Here is a 19,506-nt window from a genome sequence, read left to right on the forward strand (position 1 = left end):
CTCCGCTTGCACCGCTTCATTACTATCGAAGGCGTTCTTTAAATTCTGGAAACAGATGAAAATAGAATGGGGCAAACTCGGCAGTGTGTAGAGGATGGAAGATGACGGTGGACTCGAAGCGTCGGATTGCTGCAGATGTCGTAGCACTCGTGTGTGGTCAGGCTTTGTCATTCTGAAAGAGAGTGTGATCCATGTGTGGACGAACTCTTCGAACTCGAAACTAGATTACAGTTCGCTGTTTCTCACACACCGACGTGCGTTACACTACAAAGCGACATGTTACTCGCTACAGTTCGCAGCCCTCAAGGGTTACAAATATGTAGACGTGATGTAGGATGCCAATAACGTTTGTTTCATTTAAAAAAATGTAAGAGAGTTCACGCAAAAAATTCGGAGCCATTACTTTTCAGTATACCGTCGTAGTTCCTTCTCAATGGTAAAGGATGTTCTTCGTTCGCCTCACAAGCCCTTTGGTTGGCGTACGTACCAAGACGTCAAAAAAAGTCAAACAACTTTGTATTGTCACTTTTGTAGTTGTTGTAAGAGGACGTCCGGTACAGATCTGAAGCAAAGATGAAAGATCGCACGCTATATGCTGTTTTCGGAAACCACTGATTTAATACCGTTTATTGCACGTATTAAATTAATCGCTTTCTCTCGCGCATTAACTTCGTATCTCAGGACCGTTGTCCAACTTATTCTATTGTATTTACGAATATCTTACAAGGTTTTTCCATGAAAGCTGGCCCGCATCTCGTGGTCGTGCGGTAGCGTTCTCGCTTCCCACGCCCGGGTTCCCGGGTTCGATTCCCGGCGGGGTCAGGGATTTTCTCTGCCTCGTGATGGCTGGGTGTTGTGTGATGTCCTTAGGTTAGTTAGGTTTAAGTAGTTCTAAGTTCTAGGGGACTGATGACCTAAGCTGTTAAGTCCCATAGTGCTCAGAGCCATTTGAACCATTTGAACCATGAAAGCTGATAGGCGTCGAGCACCGTGCGTTGCGTATCACGTTCTGTGTGAAGTAGTGTTTACGCTTAGAGAAGATTTATTTATCCCGTGATGTGTTGTGACATGACGGCAAGCCGTGTCGGGTGAACCGACAACCTCAGCTGTTGTAATCGTGGACGTGTAGTAAGAGGTAGTGGCGGCACACACACACACTGTACACTGCTTTGAAGCCGGCGCCGCCAAGCACCTAAACATTAGCAGACTACTCAATACAATACTTCACGTTCTTAATTTCTGTCGTGTCCACGCAACAGTTGTTTTAAATGGTAAGTGTTACAGTGCTTTCGACAAATACACAGCGTCAGAAAGGCATTTTTAGACCTTTTCCTGGTCTTAAAGGCATATTTGATACAGAACATGACGTGTATGGCCTCGTTAATGTAACTTCCTTTCAGTCACATTTTCCGAATAACCAGGAAGAGAAGTCTATGAAGTGGAAAGGTTGCTTTCGTAATGCAGCACTTTCCTTACACTGAGCTGAAAAATCCATGGGGTACCTCCTAATACCGCGCCTCCTTTTTCCCAGGGTAGTGCGCGAACTCGACGTGGCATGGACTCAAAAGTCGCTGGAAGTCCAATGCAGAAATTTTGCGCTATGCTGCCTCTATAGCCGTCCACAATTGCCAAAGTGTTGCCGACCTCTCGATTATGTCCCACAAATGTTCGATGGGATTCATGTCGGGAGATCTGGCTGGCCAAGTCATTCGCTCGAATTGTCCAGAATTTTCTTCAAACCACTCGCGGGCAATTGTGGCCCAGTGACATGATGCACTGTTCAAAAATGGCTCTGAGCGCTGTGGGACTTAACTTCTGAGGTCATCAGTCCCATAGAACCTAGAACTGCTTAAACCTAACTAACCTAAGGACATCACACACAGCCATGCCCGAGGCAGGATTTGAACGTGCGACCGTAGCGGTCGCGTGGTTCCAGACTGTAGCGCTAGCCGGCTGGTGCACTGTCATCCATAAAATTTCGATCATTGTTCGGAATATGAAGTCCATGAATGGCTGCAAATGGTCTCCGAGTAGCCGAACATTACCATTTCCAGTGACTGATCGGTTCAGTTGGATCAGAGGACCCAGTCCTTTCCATGCAAACACAACACACAGTATTATGGAGTAACCACCAACGTGCACGGTGCCTTGTTGACAATGTGGGTCCATGGCTTCGTGGGATCTATCCTGCACTCGAACACTACCATCAGCTCTTACCAAATGAAATCGGAATTCACCTGACCGGGCCACGCTTCTCCTGTCCTCTAGGGTCCACCTGACACGGTCACGAGTCCAGGAGGGGCGCTGCAGGTGACGTCGTGCTCTCAGCAGAGGCACTCGCGTCCGTCGTCTGCTGCCACAGCCCGTTAACGCCAAATTCGCCGTATTGTCCTAACGAATTCGTTCTTCGTATGTCACACATTGATTTCTGCGGTTATTTCACGCAGTGTTCCTTGTCTATTACCACTGAAAACTCTACGCAAACAACGCTACTCTCGCTAGTTAAGTGAATGCCGTTGGCCATCACATTTTCAGTGGTGAGAGGTAATGTCTGAAATTTGGTATTCTTGGCACACTCTTCAGACTGTAGATCTTGGAATATTGAATTCCCTAACGATTTCCGAAATGGAACGTCCCATGCGTCTAGCTCCAACTCCGATTCCGCGTTAAAAGTCTATTTATTCCTCTCGTGCGGCTATAATCACGTCGGAAACCTTTTCACACGAATCACGTGAAAACAAATGACAGCTCCGCCAATGTACAGCCCTTAATAACTTGTGTAGGCGTTACTACCGGCATCTGTATATATACGAGCGTGATCCCAAAAGTATGGTCTCGTATTTTTTTATAAGTACATAGACCTGTTTATTTCTACAATGTCTTACATCAATTTACAGCTTGAACATTTAGCTGTTTTTCGATATAATCACGATTTCTGACAATGCATTTTTGTAGGCGCTGTGGCAGTTTTGTATGCTCATGTCATACCAGCTCGCCGCCACGCTTTTCAGAAAGTTATGAACTACTTCTTTCATCTCGTCGTCGGAGCTGAATCGCTGGGACCAAAATTAACGCTGACAGGTACTATGAGACTCTGAAGAAACTCAAACGCGCAATTCAGAACCGGAGAAGAGGAATGTTGAGCAAGGGCATACACATTCTCCACGACAACGCTCGCCCACACATCGCTCGGAAAAACCGTTGCTCTCCTGCAACAGTTTCAGTGGAACATAATCACCCCCTATAGTCCTGACCTGGTGCCCAGTGACTATCACCTATTCCCTAGGTTAAAAGAACATTTGGCCGGAAGGCGATTCAGCTCCGACGACGAGGTGAAAGAAGATGTTCGTAACTTTCTGAACAGCATGGCGGCGAGCTGGTATGACATGGGCATACAAAAACTGCCAAAGCGTCTACAAAAGTGCATCGACAGAAATGGGGATTATGTCGAAAAATACCTAAATGTTCAAGCTGTAAACTGATGTAAATCATTGTAGAAATAAACAGGTCTATGTACTTATAAAAAATAGACCTTACTTTTGGGATTACCCTCGTACATACTGCTATCCATGACTTCTGTTACCTCAGTGTAATACGGAATGACGAAACTGATGCCGGCCGGGGTGGCCGAGCGGTTCTAGGCGCTACAGTCTGGAACCGCGCGACCGCTACGGTCACAGGTTCGAATCCTGCCTCGGGCATGAATGTGCGTGATGTCCTTAGGTTAGTTAGGTTTAAGTAGTTCTAAGTTCGAGGGTACTGATGACCTCAGCTGTTAAGTCCCATAGTGCTCAGAGGCATTTGAACCACGAAACTGATGTGCCGTCTATATCCTCTTTCCGAAAATGCTGAAAACACATTTCGCTATGTCTGGACGGTTTGCATTATTTTCTTCTCACAGCGTTCAACCAGAGTTCTCTTTGAGTTGTATTGATAGCAAATCTAAATTCAAATTACTGAAATAAAACCCCTAAAGTAAAAGCAACTAGCGCAACTAAAGTCCATATATTTAAAAGAAAATATCGCTTTAAGGAGTTCACTTACGAATGAAGTGTGATTACACTGTAGACTGTAATCAGAGCGACTAGAGCACCTGCACATGACGCAAGGTGGCTTTTTTTTTTTTTAAATAAAAAATCCTCCACCACAAGTTAATGTTTGAGGCTACCAACGTGGCGGATGTCGGCTTCAAGTTGCGACGTCACGACACCTCCCCATATTATATCTCCATGGTGGCCGCGCGTGCTGACCTCGCGGTTAGAAGCGCCATGTCATAGACTGCGCGGCCCATACCGCCGGAGGTTCGAGTCCTCCCTCGGATATGGGTGTGTGTGTTGTCCTTAGCATAAGTTAATATAAGTAGTGTGTAAATCTAGGGACCGATGACCTCAGCAGTTTGGTCCCTTAAGAATTCACACAGGTTTGAACATTTCCTCCACGGTCACAACACTGGCCGAGCTGCACGTTGTGCCCGAAGGAGCGGCTCAGTGGGTGCCCCACACAGCACGCCTACAGGCGGCGCTTACTGCCCCAGAGGCGGTTAACTGAGTCGGGATATTATATTTGTCTAATGAGGCCGCGGTGGTCTCGCGGTTCTAGGCGCTCAGTCCGGAATCGCGTGACTGCTACGGTCGTAGGTTCGAATCCTGCCTCGGGCATGGATGTGTTTGATGTCCTTAGGTTAGTTAGGTTTAAGTAGTTCTAAGTTCTAGCGGACTGGTGACCTCAGAAGTTAAGTCGCATAGTGATCAGAGCCATTAATGAGGTGGACCTTTCTGGGACAAGGCGGTAGAGTTCTGTTCACAGGTTTCGTGGATAAACCCTCAGGTGACTTCGACAAATGGTGGCTGCAGCGTGCGAAAGGGCTGACCATTTTATCTTGCAACAATCAAATTGTGTACGAATCCTTAATGTTAAGCAGATGTTTTTATTCGCATAAATGAAGCGAGATCATGGAAAACCCACAATAGTCTGTATGATGAAAATCGATCAAGTTACAGCATATGGACGTCTAACACCAAATAGTAAAACTTGGATTACTATTACATCTGTATAGTTACAAAGACGTACGGTGCTTCAAATGGTAGCTACTGTCAAATGCTACAACTGACCAAAATATTTCGGCAATTCACTAAGCGATTAAGATACTAAAAAACGAATCAAAAGTAAGCAATATGCAAATTCAGCCAGAAAGCCATAAAGCAGACATGTCCGCATAGATGGTGACATTACGTGGCAAACATACACATCCGCTATATTCGTATGTAGAAACAATACAAACGTAACATTGATTTCTTTGTTAAATTAACGCTTAATTGAAAAGTTCTTCATAACATCAATTGTAATTAAAAATACGTAACGTGTAATGACAGAACTGAAAAGCGTATAAAGAGTCGCTTTAAAATGAACTACCGTATTAGTCAGTAGAATACTATTTAGACGTGTTTTATTTGGTATATCTTCAAATATGGTTCAAATGGCTCTGAGCACTATGGGACTTAACTTCTGAGGTCATCAGTCCCCTAGAACTTAGAATTACTTAAACCTAACCAACCTAAGGACATCACACACATCCATGCCCGAGGCAGGATTCGAACCTGCGACCGTAGCGGTCGCGCGGTTCCAGACTGTAGCGCCTAGAACCGCTCGGCCACTCTGGCCGGCTTGGTTGATCTGTTCTGATGAATTAATATTTACGATTTTATTGTTCGGGAGAGAAGTAGCAGACTGTAAGCTCTCAGAATGACCGACGTCGGAAAGTGAAAAAATTGTTTTAATTGTCTCAGCGTAATGATTATATAAATTGGAATGAATAGTAATTTTCTAAATTTTACACTGTTGGTTGAGGCAAGTCACTACAAGCTAGTAGTGCGGAGGAAGTGAGTCTAAATGGCTTTACTCTTGGAGCAGCGAACACTGTGTCAGTGGCAGCGGCCTCTGGACTTGGCAAATTTTCAGTGTGAGATATGCAGTAGAGTGCCTTTTCTGAGCGGATCGTTGCGTAGTGCAACCTAGAAATTTTCGCGTGTGTCGTAGTTTGACTCAGGAAATGGCGCGTGAATGCTGTACTTTGAAATTTTCACGAGAGTTGGGCTGTGTGTATGTAACGGACTATGTGGGCTTTTGCTTTCTGAAGCTTAAATTGGACATAGTCACTTTTACAGCCAGAGACTGAAAACTAAACTTCTCACGATACTGTATATTAAGCTGTGGCCCACGACAGCATCGAAAACTTTCTACACTGTTTCGAAACAAATGCTCGATAGTTATTTTAGAATAAATTTGTGTAAGCTGAACTTGATAACACGAAAAAACTTCAACTTGAGGACCTGCAATCAGATGTAATTACACTGTAAGACAGAAAAAAGTTCCCAACCCCGAAGGACTTATTGGAACGGGACGCAGAAAACTTGTATGATTCACTCAAGCGAAAGAGCTTCACAAATAAAGAAAGTCAATAACGCGTTGGTCCACTGCTGGCTCTTACGCAAGCAATTATTCGGCTTGGCACTTATTATAAAGTTGTTGGGTTCCTCCTGAGGGATACCGCGCCAAACTGTGTCCAATTGGCACCCGAGACCATCACTCCTGCTTGTCGCGCCGTATGGCAATTTCCCACTACCATCTGGCGCGTTTCGAGACACGTCTTCGCTAGTTATAGGGGTTCAACTAGAAGTGGGACTCATCACTGGAGATAATTCTTCTCCAGTCAATGAGATTCCAGGTCGAGACTCGTCTGGAGACTCCCCAGACAGCGATGGGGTACCGACCAGAGTGGCGCCCGACAGCCAGGAGGTGTGAGCGACGGTGTGGGGTGCCACTTCACTGCAAAGCAGAATCCCTTTGGTTGTCATCGGCGACACCTTACAGCACAGTGGTATGCTGAAGGTATTCTACGGACCAGTTTGTTGTCCTTTATGGCAGGCCATCCCAGGCTTACATTGCTTCCACGCATGGCGGGAGTTTCTATTGCTTGGTGTTTGTGCTTCCCAAGTCCAATCTTGGACAGCAAGGTCGCCGGATTTCTCCACAGTTGAGAATTTTTGGAAAATTACCTGTAGCGCCCACCAACCATCTCGGAATTACGACGATCTAGCACGCCAGCTGGACAGAATCTGGCACTATATCCTTGAGGAGACTTCCAACAACTATATCAATCAATGGCAAGCAGATTACCTGGGTACTCAAAGACCAGAGGTGGACCATCGCGTTGTAGAGTTGCTCAATTTGTGAATCTGTTTTTCTTGAATAAACAACCCAATTCCTCTGAATCTGTTATCATCTGGTAGTCTGCATACTAACATCAAGTCTCAATTTTCGTCCCTTTCAGATAATTCGTTCATGGTGCAGTTTTTTCCCTTAGAGCCTATCTTTTTGGCCAGTATTGTCTGAAAATGAATGATTAACGAACAAACTATGTTATTCATTCAGGCTGTTCATGCTATACCGCCTGCGTTTACACGTTGTGAATTATTATTTGTAGAGCAGATCTCATGAAAATCCGTTTGGAGTTACGCACGTCTATTAACAAGAAGAGGAATGAATGTGCGTAAGGGCTTCGGACGGTATGTCGCTCCACGTTAAGAGCACTGGGCAACAAGAGTGACACAGTGTCAGAAGGGACTACGTGTTTCAGGTTTCCTGCACACACAGTACTGATTCGCCACCTTTAGCCGGTGCACCGCCGTGTGCGACTGAAATGGGGCGGCAACTGGAAACATACTCCAAAGATGAAGTACGCGGGACAATACGATCCTTGAAAGCAAAACGTCTAAATTTTACACAGATTCACCGTGATATTCGTACTGTGGGCCAAATGCAAATGCAGCAGCGAATAGATTCCAGCAACTTGACCAAGCCCGCGCAGACTTGGGCGATGCTGTTCGGGAAGATCAGATCTCACTCCACAACACACGTTAGCCTAGCAGCGCAGAGAGTGATTCTAGTCCGTTTTCGCTTAACCAGATTTTAAAATTGTGTAGCATCTGAAGGGTCCTTTTCAGTCAGCCTATAAAATAAGCCATTTTTACGATTTAGCTGAAAAAAAAAACTAATGATGCAATCAACATAAACCTTTCTATATATTTTTACTGATTCTTGGACAAAATTTTCTGAATTTTTTTCAACAAATTTAACCATCATGAAGCCCCCCATCCGAAGTCTTAAAGTTGCTCTGTCCAAAATGAGGTGTGTCCATGACCAAATCCTGCAGTTGCAAGTCTTATCTGAAATCAGAAAAACAAACAATTTTCTTAGTCTTAAGGATATTGCGCACTGAGTAATAACACAGTTTTTTGAAATTCGATGAAATAGTGAAATGGCGGACGTTCGAAAGAAAGAATTAGTTTTGTCGTGTTTTTTGGTCACGTTTTTAGCAATAACTAACGAATAAATTAAAATAAAAAAATCTGCGATTTTATCGTTGCGGACACGCCCGAGGGGCAATACAGCAAAATTCCAGAAAAATATACTTATTAATGTACCTGAAATTCACTCCGTCAACTTGAAATACACTGTTTCTAAAGCTGACGGAATGGATTACGGGCACAGAGCAACTCGGATAGGGACTTAATGATGACTGAATTTCTTTAAAACATCTGAAAATGTTGTCCAAGAAACAATAAATAATGTGCAAACAGGTTTACATTAACTACTTCATTAATTATTACAAAAAAGCCTAATAATTGTCTTTATTATGGGCTGACTGCGGAGAATGGACTTCTAATGTACGAGGAAATATCCTGATACTTCTATTAGCGATAATGGCTACCTCTGATTTTAAAGTTCACCGTCTTTTTAAAAATTCCTTCATTGGTTAGCGGGTTCTAGGGAAGCTGTAAAGAGACATTTGCACCAGCACGCCGCACAAGTGCAAACGAATCGTGTCCTCTTCCGTTATCAGCAGGGAAAGTAAATGAACCCAAGCACGTGTTTCCCGTCACTGATGTTATCTCGCTTTACATCAGACACTTTTTTAGAGTAGAACTGCTTATCTGAGCGGCTACTGTCACTCGAGAAGTTACGTAAAGTCATGATTCAACAAACTACGTGCAACAGGTTGAGAGAGGAACACGTGTCACGTCAAAAGATAACGAACTTTAAAGACTTTGGCTTTGTCATTGATTTCAGGTAGATGGGATGCACTCAAACAACTGAGCCATTTCAGAACTGCAACTATGTATCAATAATAGACTACGAGCTCGAGTTTAGCCTCGAGATCCACACTGAACTTTTGTATGTATTTTGGTTTGACGGTATCTTCCCTATCCCGGAATTTCGATGTTGCTTTCTTGCACCTTTTTGGTTAAACGGTACACAAAATAAACGATAGCACCAACGAAGGGAAGGTATAATGATTTTAAAATAAAAAATTGTGTGGCAGAAAGAAAACAGAATTCAGCATACGTCTATATTGGCGATATAACACTAGAAGTCACTCAGATTTTGTGCAGAGATATTCATAGATCATGCACAACATAATGACTACAAACCCAACTGTGTGTTGGTCAATTGTAACAGCTGCGGTTCTACATCAACATATAGATTCTGCATACTACCACAAAGTACATCGCAAAGAGTACGCCCCATTGTACCATTTGCTATGGCTTTTTCTCGTTTCATGCGCCAATGGACAGCGCGAAGTATGACTGCTTGCATATCTATGCGCGCTCTGTAATTAGTTGAGTTGCAGTGCTACCGCAGCAATACGCAAGGTGTTGTGGATTCCTTGCTTACAGCTGGTTCTTGAGTATTTACAAGTAGGATTTCGCGGGATAGTGTGTGTGTATCTTCAAGCGTCTGCCATTTCAATTTCCTCAGCAAATCCGTGACGGTCTCCAAAGCGTCAAACAAAAAAGACCATTCGTGCTGTTCATGTTGTATACGTTCAATACCCCCTGCTACGACTCCCTTAAACTACGATGGTTCGCACGACTATTTCTTGAGCAATCTCCTCTGTTGATTGATTAAACTTTCTCAGTAACCTGGTAAAGATTCGTACTTTGACACTTGCTGTGGTATCGTCCCATCTGATATGCCTACGAAATATTACATTCGGGTATTTGTACTGACTTACTAATTCCATTGGTGATTCATTGTTATTATAGTCATAGGATACTAGTTTCTTTTTTCATTTTGTGCAGCGCACACTTTTACATTTACAAAAATTTGAACCAAGTGGTAACCTTGGCATCACTTTGGAACTTTACAGATAAGAGCATCGTCGGCGAAAGGTATCACACTTTTGTTAATGTGGTCTGCCAGGTGATTAATATATAATACGCAAACAAAGAGTCTCAAAACACTTCCTTAGGGCATCCCTATTCCTTCCTACCAAGAAATCCTTAGTCCAATCACAAATTTCGCCTGATACCCATTAAGATCATACTTCCGATGGATGGTGTACTTAAAACACTTGTACCTCCCACTTGATTCCATTCTAATTTTAGTTCAGCGACATATTCTGCTTGATAAATGTCTCTATACTAATATTATGCCATTTACTTTCTTTTGACCGTCACAGAGAAACAGATATTGGCACAACTCACAACTTTTTAAAATATGACTATGGCACTCCACCCTCTATTGCTGAATGCGAGTAAGAAACTCTCGGAATGGGTAATTGTAGTTGTAGGCTGCCTTCAAACACTTCGAAATACATTAGGGCTCTTTTTTATAATCACATTCCAGTAGTTTTATTCATTATTTTGATTGTGGTAATTTTCTAAGTGCACTACGTAGGTAACTACATTGTTATAACGTTGTTAACTACCGTAATATCAGTGACTTGGTCAAGCTCAAAGAAAATGGAATAAAGCGATGCCACATAGTAGTGGAACTTCCTGTAGCACGAATGGAAACTCGCCTGTGTGATATTGGAAATTTTGCGAGTAGCTGTATAAGTTTAATATATTTTATTATTCCATTCTGAAACGACAGCATTCACTATGTGTGTACTGCCATATTTTTCGGAAACTTCAAAAAATTACTCTGGAAAAGTAAGGTCTTTCAAATGTGAAAAACTGTTCCGAGGTACAACATGGTCCAGTACCTACAAACAAATATTCTATTCAAATTTAAAAGATTGCAATCGAGAAAATCTTGTTAACATTGTATTTAACGGTCTATGTTTTCCATTATTATTCTATTACACTATAAAAAAACTGTAACCGCAGTCAAATTAAGTAGAAGTACTATCAAAAACCAGTTACAAGTTAAAGAATTTTGAAATTGAAGCTACTGGCCACTACGGTAATTTACATTTTTTAGACACGAAAAATTGTTAATTCACTAAATAAACTCAGTTAAATTGCTAACATCACGTGTTTCATGGTAACAATACCTTCCGTTTCGAGGCCCAAGATAGTGCAATCCTGACGAAATCTGGTTTAACAGTCCACACTTTACTAAGTGATTTTAGAAATATACCAAATTTTACCCACCATAAAATTCTGTGACTGAAGAATTAACAATATCCTCAAAATAGCTTTTTTATATATTACACGATACTTAATTATGCGAAGTTCGTAATATTTAAACGCCGCACGAACCACAAATTTGTGTCTCACCATAACAAAAGCTGTAGAAAATACCGAACTGCTTATGGCGGTCTCTAGCGCGCGTTCCTTCATGTGATACTGGAACCGGTCACTAAATTAAAACACTCATCAGGAAACATCATGTATACCTAGGTACACTGTCCTCGAGGTGCAACACTCCCTCGCCGGCCGGAGTGGCCGTGCGGTTCTAGGCGCTACAGTCTGGAACCGAGCGACCGCTACGGTCGCAGGTTCGAATCTTGCCTCGGGCATGGATGTGTGTGAATGTCCTTAGGTTAGTTAGGTTTAAGTAGTTCTAAGTTCTAGGCGACTGATGACCTCAGAAGTTAAGTCGCATAGTACTCAGAGCCATTTGAACCAATTTTTTTTTTAACACTCCCTCCTACTACTAAAATCGGAGATATGTAAATAACTGTTAGTAACGTAAAAAGCAGAAATTGGTAGTAGTGGCACAGCCTGTTTTCATAATTAGATATTGGACATACACTATGTGATCAAAATTATCCGGACACCTGACTGAAAATGACTTACAATTTCGTGGCGCCCTCCATCGGTAATGCTGAAATTCAAACTGGTGTTGACCCACTCTTAGCCTTGATGACAGCTTCCACTCCCGCAAGCATACGTTCAGTCAGGTGCTGGGAGGTGTCTTGGGGAATGGCAGCCCATTCTTCACGTAGTGCTGCACTAAGGAGAGGTATCGATATCGGTCGGTGAGGCCTGGTACTACGTTCCAAAACATCCCAAAGGTGTTCTATAGGATTCATGTAAGGACTCTGTGCAGGCCAGTCCATTACAGGGATGTTATAGTCGTGTAACCACTCCGCCACAGGCTGTGCATAATGAACAGGTGCTCGATGGCGTTGAAAGATGCAATCGCCATTCCCGAATTGCTCTTCAACATTGGCAAGCAAGAAGGTGCTTGAGACATCAATGTAGGCCTGTGCTAGGATAGTGCCACGCAAAACAACAAAGGGTGCATGCCCCCTCCATGAAAAACACGACCACATCATAACACCACGGCCTCCGAATTTTACTGTTGGCACTACACACGCTGGCAGATGACATTCACCGGGCATTCGCCATGCCCACACCCTGCCATCGGATCGCTACATTGTGTACCGCGATTCGTCACTCCACACAACGTTTTTCTACTGTTCAGTCGTCCAATGTTTACTCTCCTTACACCAAGTGAGGCGTCGTTTGGCAATTACCGGGGTGATGCTTGGCTTATGAGCAGCCGCTCGACCATGAAATTCGTTTTCTCACTTCCTGTCTAACTGTCATAGTACTTGCAGTGGACCCTGGTGCAGTTTGGAATTCCTGTGTGATGGTCTGGATAGATGTCTGCCTGTTACACATTACGACCCTCTTCAACTGTCGGCGGTCTCTTGTCAGTCAACAGACGAGGTCGACCTGTACGCTTCAGAGCCGTACGTGTCCATTCATGTTTTCACTTCACTATCACATCGGAAATAGTGGACCTAGGGATGTTTAGGAGGATGGGAATCTCGTGTACAGACGTGTGACACAAGGCATCCAATCACCCGACCACGTTCAGAGTCGGTGAATTCCGCGGAGCGCCTCATTCTGCTCTCTCACGATGTCTAATGACTACTGAGGTTGCTGATATGAAGTACCTGGAATAGGTGGCAGCACAATGCACCTAATATGAAAAAAGTATTGTTTTGGGGGGTGTCCTGATACTTTTGATCACATAGTGTGTATGACGTACTGTTCTAAGTACGATTAGGAAATTATAATAATTTCAGTACTTCTCGTCTCTGACTGTGCTTAGGAGGTATGTTACACCTCAGAATTAAAGTTTTTCAGTAGCCGGTATATACTGTTGTTTTCGATGTGTTTACGGGCGAAAACTATTCTGAACAGAAAAAAAGTAGAGAGTTTTAACGGAGACAGTACAATTTTCAGTTCTGAGATAAGATAACCTAGGTTAAAGAATAATACAAAGAAGGAGACAGAATCGTTGTAGCACACATGAGACTGGTAAAATAAAAAGATATGGGCACTGCTCTGAAAAGACCTAAAACTGTTTTTAGTATTCAAAATAGTTGGAAGAAATGGGAGTAGGTAGAGGCGGTTTAGGTTTTGGATACCACACATCTATAAAGAGCAAAACGAGGAGTTACAACGAAATCATAGAAACTTACGAAAAACGGTTGGAAGATAATTATCTGGGGGTTGTGGTCCTCAAAGATTATAGTGGCGTATTTTCAGTGATAGCGCAGGCTCTGTTTTGTATCAACGATTTAGTTTTATTGAATTTCTGTCAATGGATGGTATTTCCATTGCCACATCAGGAGTATGGTGTAAATTCGATTGTGTGTAATCGCTTTTTATCAGGTTGTACGTTATGTAAGCGATATGTATTTGAGAAACCGGTTTCCTATTTACTTGGATGTGTACGGGTATCCGTCTACAGCACGCGTTCGGGCTGGCGAGTCGTTAATTTGGTGCACGGGTTCGTCTACATCTACATGGATACTCTGCAAATCACATTTAAGTGCCTGGCAGAGGGTTTTCTAAGTGTCCTGCCAATAAAACGCAGTCTTTGGTTAGCCTTCCCACAACGTTTTCTATGTGTTCCTTCCAATTTAAGTTGTTCGTAATCGTAATACCTAGGTATTTAGTTGAATTTACGGCTTTTAGATTAGACTGATTTATCGTGTAACTGAAGTTTAACGAATTCCTTTTAGCACTCATGTGGATGACCTCACACTTTTCGTAATTTAGGGTCAACTGCCTATTTTCGCAGTATTCAGATATCTTTTCTAAATCGTTTTGCAATTTGTTTTGATCTTCTGATGACTTTATTAGTCGATAAACGACAGTGTCATCTGCAAACAACCTAAGACGGCTGCTCAGATTGTCTCCCAAATCGTTTATATAGATAAGGAACAGCAAATGGCCTATAACACTAGCCTATAACACTACCTTGGGGAACTCCAGAAATCACTTCTGTTTTACTCGATGATTTGGATGATTTTCCGTCAATTACTACGAACTGTAACCTCTCTGACAGGAAATCACAAATTCAGTCCCATAACTGAGACGATATTCCATAAGCACGCAATTTCGCTACGAGGCGCTTGTGTGGTACAGTGTCAAAAGCCTTCCGGAAATCCAAAAATACGGAATCGATTGAAATCCCTTGTCAACAGCACTCAACACTTCATGTTCCGAGACTGAGAAGGCCGTAGTTGTAATCATGAACAGTGCCGACGTGTCCCCATTTTGTGTTCAGTCATTGTCACTGGTTTCCCTGTTAACTCCCTTGAAATCAACAAGACTTTTTTATGAAGTAAAAGGTAAACATTTCAATAATTTCTTTTACGATGCCATTTAGTAACTGGAACAGAGTCAAAAGTCCCATCACTTGCAACAACAACTGAATTGACTTTTATAACACATGCAAACCGAACATCCTCATGAGTTCCTTCCATACATTATCTGATTAAAAGTACCCGGACACCTATTCTACAACTACATCTACATATACATCTGTGCTCTGCAGACCATCGTGAGGTGCCCGGCAGAGGGTACATCCCATTGAACGAGTTATTAGGGTTTCTTCCTGTTCCCTTGACGCATGGAGCGCGGGAAGAATGATTGTATGCATGGCTCTGTCCGTCCAGTAATTATTCTATCTTATCCTCACGATCCTCCGTAGGGGGTTGTAGTCTATTCCTAGCGTAATAATTTAAAATCGGTTCTTGAAACTTTGTTAATAGACTTTCTCGGAATAGTTTACGTCTATCTTCAAGAGCGCTTTAGTTCAATTCCTTCGTTATCTCTGCGACGCCCTCCCACAGATTAAACAAACCTGTGCCCATTTGTGCTGCCCTTCTCTGTATACGTTAAATGCTGGTAGGGGTCCCACACACTTGAGCAGTATTCTAGAATCGGTCGCATGAGTGATTTGTAAGCAGTCTCCTCTGTAGACTGCTTGCTCTACCCCAGTATTCTACCAATACAACGAAGTCTACCACCTGCTTTACTTACGACTGAGACCATGTGATCATATCATTTCATATTCATGCAAAGTGCTACACTCAGGCATTTGTATGAGTCCCAACAGTGACCCATTGTTATTATTGTCAAAGGATACTACGTTTTTTCGTTTTGTGAAGTGCAAATTTTACATTTGTGAACATTTAGAGCAAGTTGTTAATCTCTACACCACGCTGAAATCTTATCACGATCTGACTGAATATTTATACAGCTTCTTTCAGATAGTAGTTCATTATAGATAACTGGTTCACCAACAAAAAGCCCCATTTTAGTGTTAATGTTGTCAGCAAGTTCGTTAATATAAAATACGAACAGGAAGATCCCTGGGGCACACCCGAAGTTGCTTCTACATGTGACGATTAGTGTACATTAGTAAGGCGGGTGTACACCCTTAACCTTTTGATAGCTTGACCTCTGCTAGGGACATTGTTAATGAAATGTCCGAATGCCGCCGGCCGCAGTGGTCTTGCGGTTCTAGGCGCTGCAGTCCGGAACCGTGGGACTGCTACGGTCGCAGGTTCGAATCCTGCCTCGGGCATGGATGTGTGTGATGTCCTTAGGTTAGTTAAGTTTAAGTAGTTCTAAGTTCTAGGGGACTGATGACCTAAGATGTTAAGTCCCATAGTGCTCAGAGCCATTTTTTGTCCGAATGTCTTTACGGGAATAGCAGTCTATTTTTCCTTAAGAACCGAAACCAGAGAAGACTGCGGAATTAGACGCTGGGGTCTGGAGCGAAGCCGAAGTTCTCACTGATTTCAAAGGGGTTTCATTGCGTGTAAGTCGGGACCCTGGGCGAGGTAGGCCGTTTATGGAATGTTATTGTCTTCAAAACACTGACTCAGGGGGCGTTACCATACTGATACAGTCATATCAACTGTACGCAGTGCACAGCCTCCTCTGTAATTCGCTGTTTGCGCTACACAAGATGGCAGGTAAGACTGTCCAGACTCAGACCCATCCATCGGATTGCCACAGGGCGTAGCGTGATTCATGAACCCAACTCAGTCGTTTTCAGCCGTGAGTGGCGCCACTCAGCACCGACTGCAGAAATGTGTGCCTCCTGAGGAGCTGCTCGGACATTGTATCCTACTCCTTTTTAACTCCCTACACACACACACGCTTGCTGGCTGGAATGCTGCGAATCGCTTTGCGTTTGATATTTACAAGCTTCGGAAAACGACATTGTCCGCGGGTTTATCATTATTTAAGCACTAAGGAGTATGAAGTTTAAATTCGCTATCATCTACAAAAATCAGGTAAAAATTCTGATTTTCAGTTATGGTACTGGTGTCTATACGTCTCCGCTCCACTTCACTTCACAGTGGACTTGAGCAGGCTTTAAAAGGGTTCAAATACCGGCGGTGGATTTGTTACTCAGGTGACATCCAACGAATAGTGTACGTTCGAAGACATTGCAGTTTGCCTGACCGAACCAATCTGCTATTACAGCTTCTCCGCTGACAACACAACACTCTCCGTCTCCTTTTATACTGGCAGCTCCGCTTCCCGTGACGTCGTCGAATTCACATTACTTTGATCAGATTGTGTACATCTTCTCCCTATTCCAATCCTATCCATTCTTATGATTCTGTTTCTTCTTCGACCCACACCTCGCTCTTCCTCTCCCCTTTCCTTTCTGCCTCTCCTCATTTTTTTCGTCTATTACAAAGCGTGCTCCCACGGAGATAGAACCCAGAGCCCGCGTCCCTGCTAGTAATACCTACACTCTTATTTTAATTAGTTGACATCTGACGTTTGAGCTCCAAGGCTGCGACGTCTGTAGGTAGCCGCTCTAGCTCCCCTCTCCTGCGTAAATCACGTAAAATAGACTAAATTCGCGCCTGGTGTAGATTTCAAATGTTCAGATGTGTGTGAATTCCTAAGGGACCAAACTGCTGAGGTCATCGGTCTCTAGACTTACACACTACTTAAACTAAGCTAACTTACGGTAAGAACAACAGACACACACTCGTGCCCGAGGGAGCACTCGAACCTCCGGCGGGAGGGGCCGCGCAATCCGTGACATGAAGCCTCAAACCACGCGGCCACTCCGCCGGGCTGTAGATTTCTAAAGTGTCTCTAAGCCTATTAGAAACCCATTCATAGCTTTAATTAAGGACATCAGCATTTCTGAGATGAATGATTTTTTTCTTGTACTGGAAACAGCGCCAAACTTATCGCGTTTTATCTCGAAATATACGGAAACAATCCAGAATGAGATTTTGACTCTGCAGCGGAGTGTACGCTGGTACGAAACTTCCTGGCAGATTAAAACTGTGTGCCGGATCGAGACTCGAACTCGGGACCTTTGCCTTTCGCGGGCAAGTGCTCTACCAACTGAGCTACCCAAGCACGACTCACGCCCAGTCCTCACAGCATTACTTCTGCCAGTACCTCGTCTCCTACCTTCCAAACTTTACAGAAGTTCTCCTGCGAACCTTGCAGAACTTTGGAAGGTAGGAGACGAGGCAGAAGTAGAGCTGTGGGGACGGGGCGTGACTCGTGCTTGGGTAGCTCAGTTGGTAGAGCACTTGCCCGCGAAAGGCAAATGTCTCGAGGTCGAGTCTCAGTCCGGCACACAGTTTTAATCTGCCAGGAAGTTTCATACGGAAACATTGTTTTTTTGCTTATTTCCAAAATACGTCGCTTGACAACTGATGTATCCAAAATTGCGAATAGCATTTCGTTTCATATTTACAACTTTCGAAAAACTGCGTTGTATCGCATGTTTGTCAGTATATAAGTAGTAAGACGTATGAAATTTAAAATCTTTATCTTCTACAAAAAATTCTGTTTCCACTTATGCCTCCCGTTGTGCCCCTGTTTCAACTAATTGTATGGCAGATCGTAAAGTACGCGGCATTAAACATGACAGGAATCTTTCAATGGCTCACTAAGAACTGGCAGGGGAATGCTCTGCGCAGCGGGAGTGGTAACAAAGTGGAGCCGACAATGCCAGGCTCCTATTGGTGCATTCCTGACAGCAGCAATCGAGCCCTCAAGCTGTCAAATTCGAACTGCATTAAATCGGTCTATGTTTACACCACGGAGCACGGGCGTCGGTAATTTCTGCAAAGCAACTTACTCACCGATCCGGTCGAACTGCTCTGGAAAAAGCAACTTCTGACGGTGCGCGTGTTCGCAGGTACGTAGAGGTGAGTTTCCGGGATGTGTGCGTCGGCCTCGGCGCTTCCGCACACCGGGCTTGCGTCGCAGCTGGACCGCGCGCGCTGGCTGTGCTGTTGCGTTCCGCGCGTGCAGGCAGCAGCGGCAGAGGCACCACTGCGGCGCACCTGCCGGGCAGCTGCTGACAGGCGCGTCCTCCAAACTGCCCGCGGAGCCGCCCACCACAGCTGCCTGCCGCTGTTTGCGTGCGCGCGTCCCGCCAGCGGGCGATAACCGGCGCGGCGCGGCGCCGCCCGCAAACACACTAACGACCTCCGGAGGCCGATACCGGCGGCCTGCCCGGCGCGGAAACAGCGGCACGGCGCTGACGACTGGGAGACGACTGGGCAGAGGCGCTCAGTCCACCTTGTCATTCGCAGGCCCAAGCGGAAGAGGGGGGATGGCGTCGCGAGGCACTCTCCAAAGAGCGTTTTACTGAAACGCTTTATACCGTACTTTTACATACTTTAGGTTTCAGATGAAGGGTTTTCTCTTTAACTTACAAAACAACAGTCAAACGAAAATTTATTTAGATAGTTAAACGTATGAAACGTTACTACACTGCCAGAAAAAAAACCGTACTCCTGCAGACGACGTCGATTTTGATGTGATGTCGGCACATCTCACCTGGCGGAGAGTAGGCGTACCGATAATGGTTTCCACGTCGTCCGCCAACCGATAGCGTAGTGGCGTAGCTGGCAGAGCGCCGTCGGTGTATACCTTTTAATAGGGAATTCTCACAGCCAGAAGG

General features: G+C 44.1%; 1 protein-coding gene across 2 annotated transcripts in view; it reads right to left on the minus strand.

Annotated features, from left to right (window-relative positions):
• Window positions 1-18,812, minus strand: part of LOC126456745 (uncharacterized) — a 271,037-nt gene extending 252,225 nt beyond the window's left edge. The window contains exon 1 of one of the 2 annotated variants that reach the window (XM_050092492.1): window positions 18,680-18,812. The gene's annotated coding sequence lies outside the window, so the exon portion shown is untranslated. The remainder of the gene's footprint in view (window positions 1-18,679) is intronic. The other variant, XM_050092491.1, reaches the window with a different exon arrangement.
• Window positions 18,813-19,506: the final 694 nt, after the last annotated feature.

Source organism: Schistocerca serialis, chromosome 2 (genome assembly GCF_023864345.2).
Source record: "Schistocerca serialis cubense isolate TAMUIC-IGC-003099 chromosome 2, iqSchSeri2.2, whole genome shotgun sequence".
In the NCBI taxonomy this organism is placed as follows: Eukaryota; Metazoa; Arthropoda; class Insecta; order Orthoptera; family Acrididae; genus Schistocerca; species Schistocerca serialis.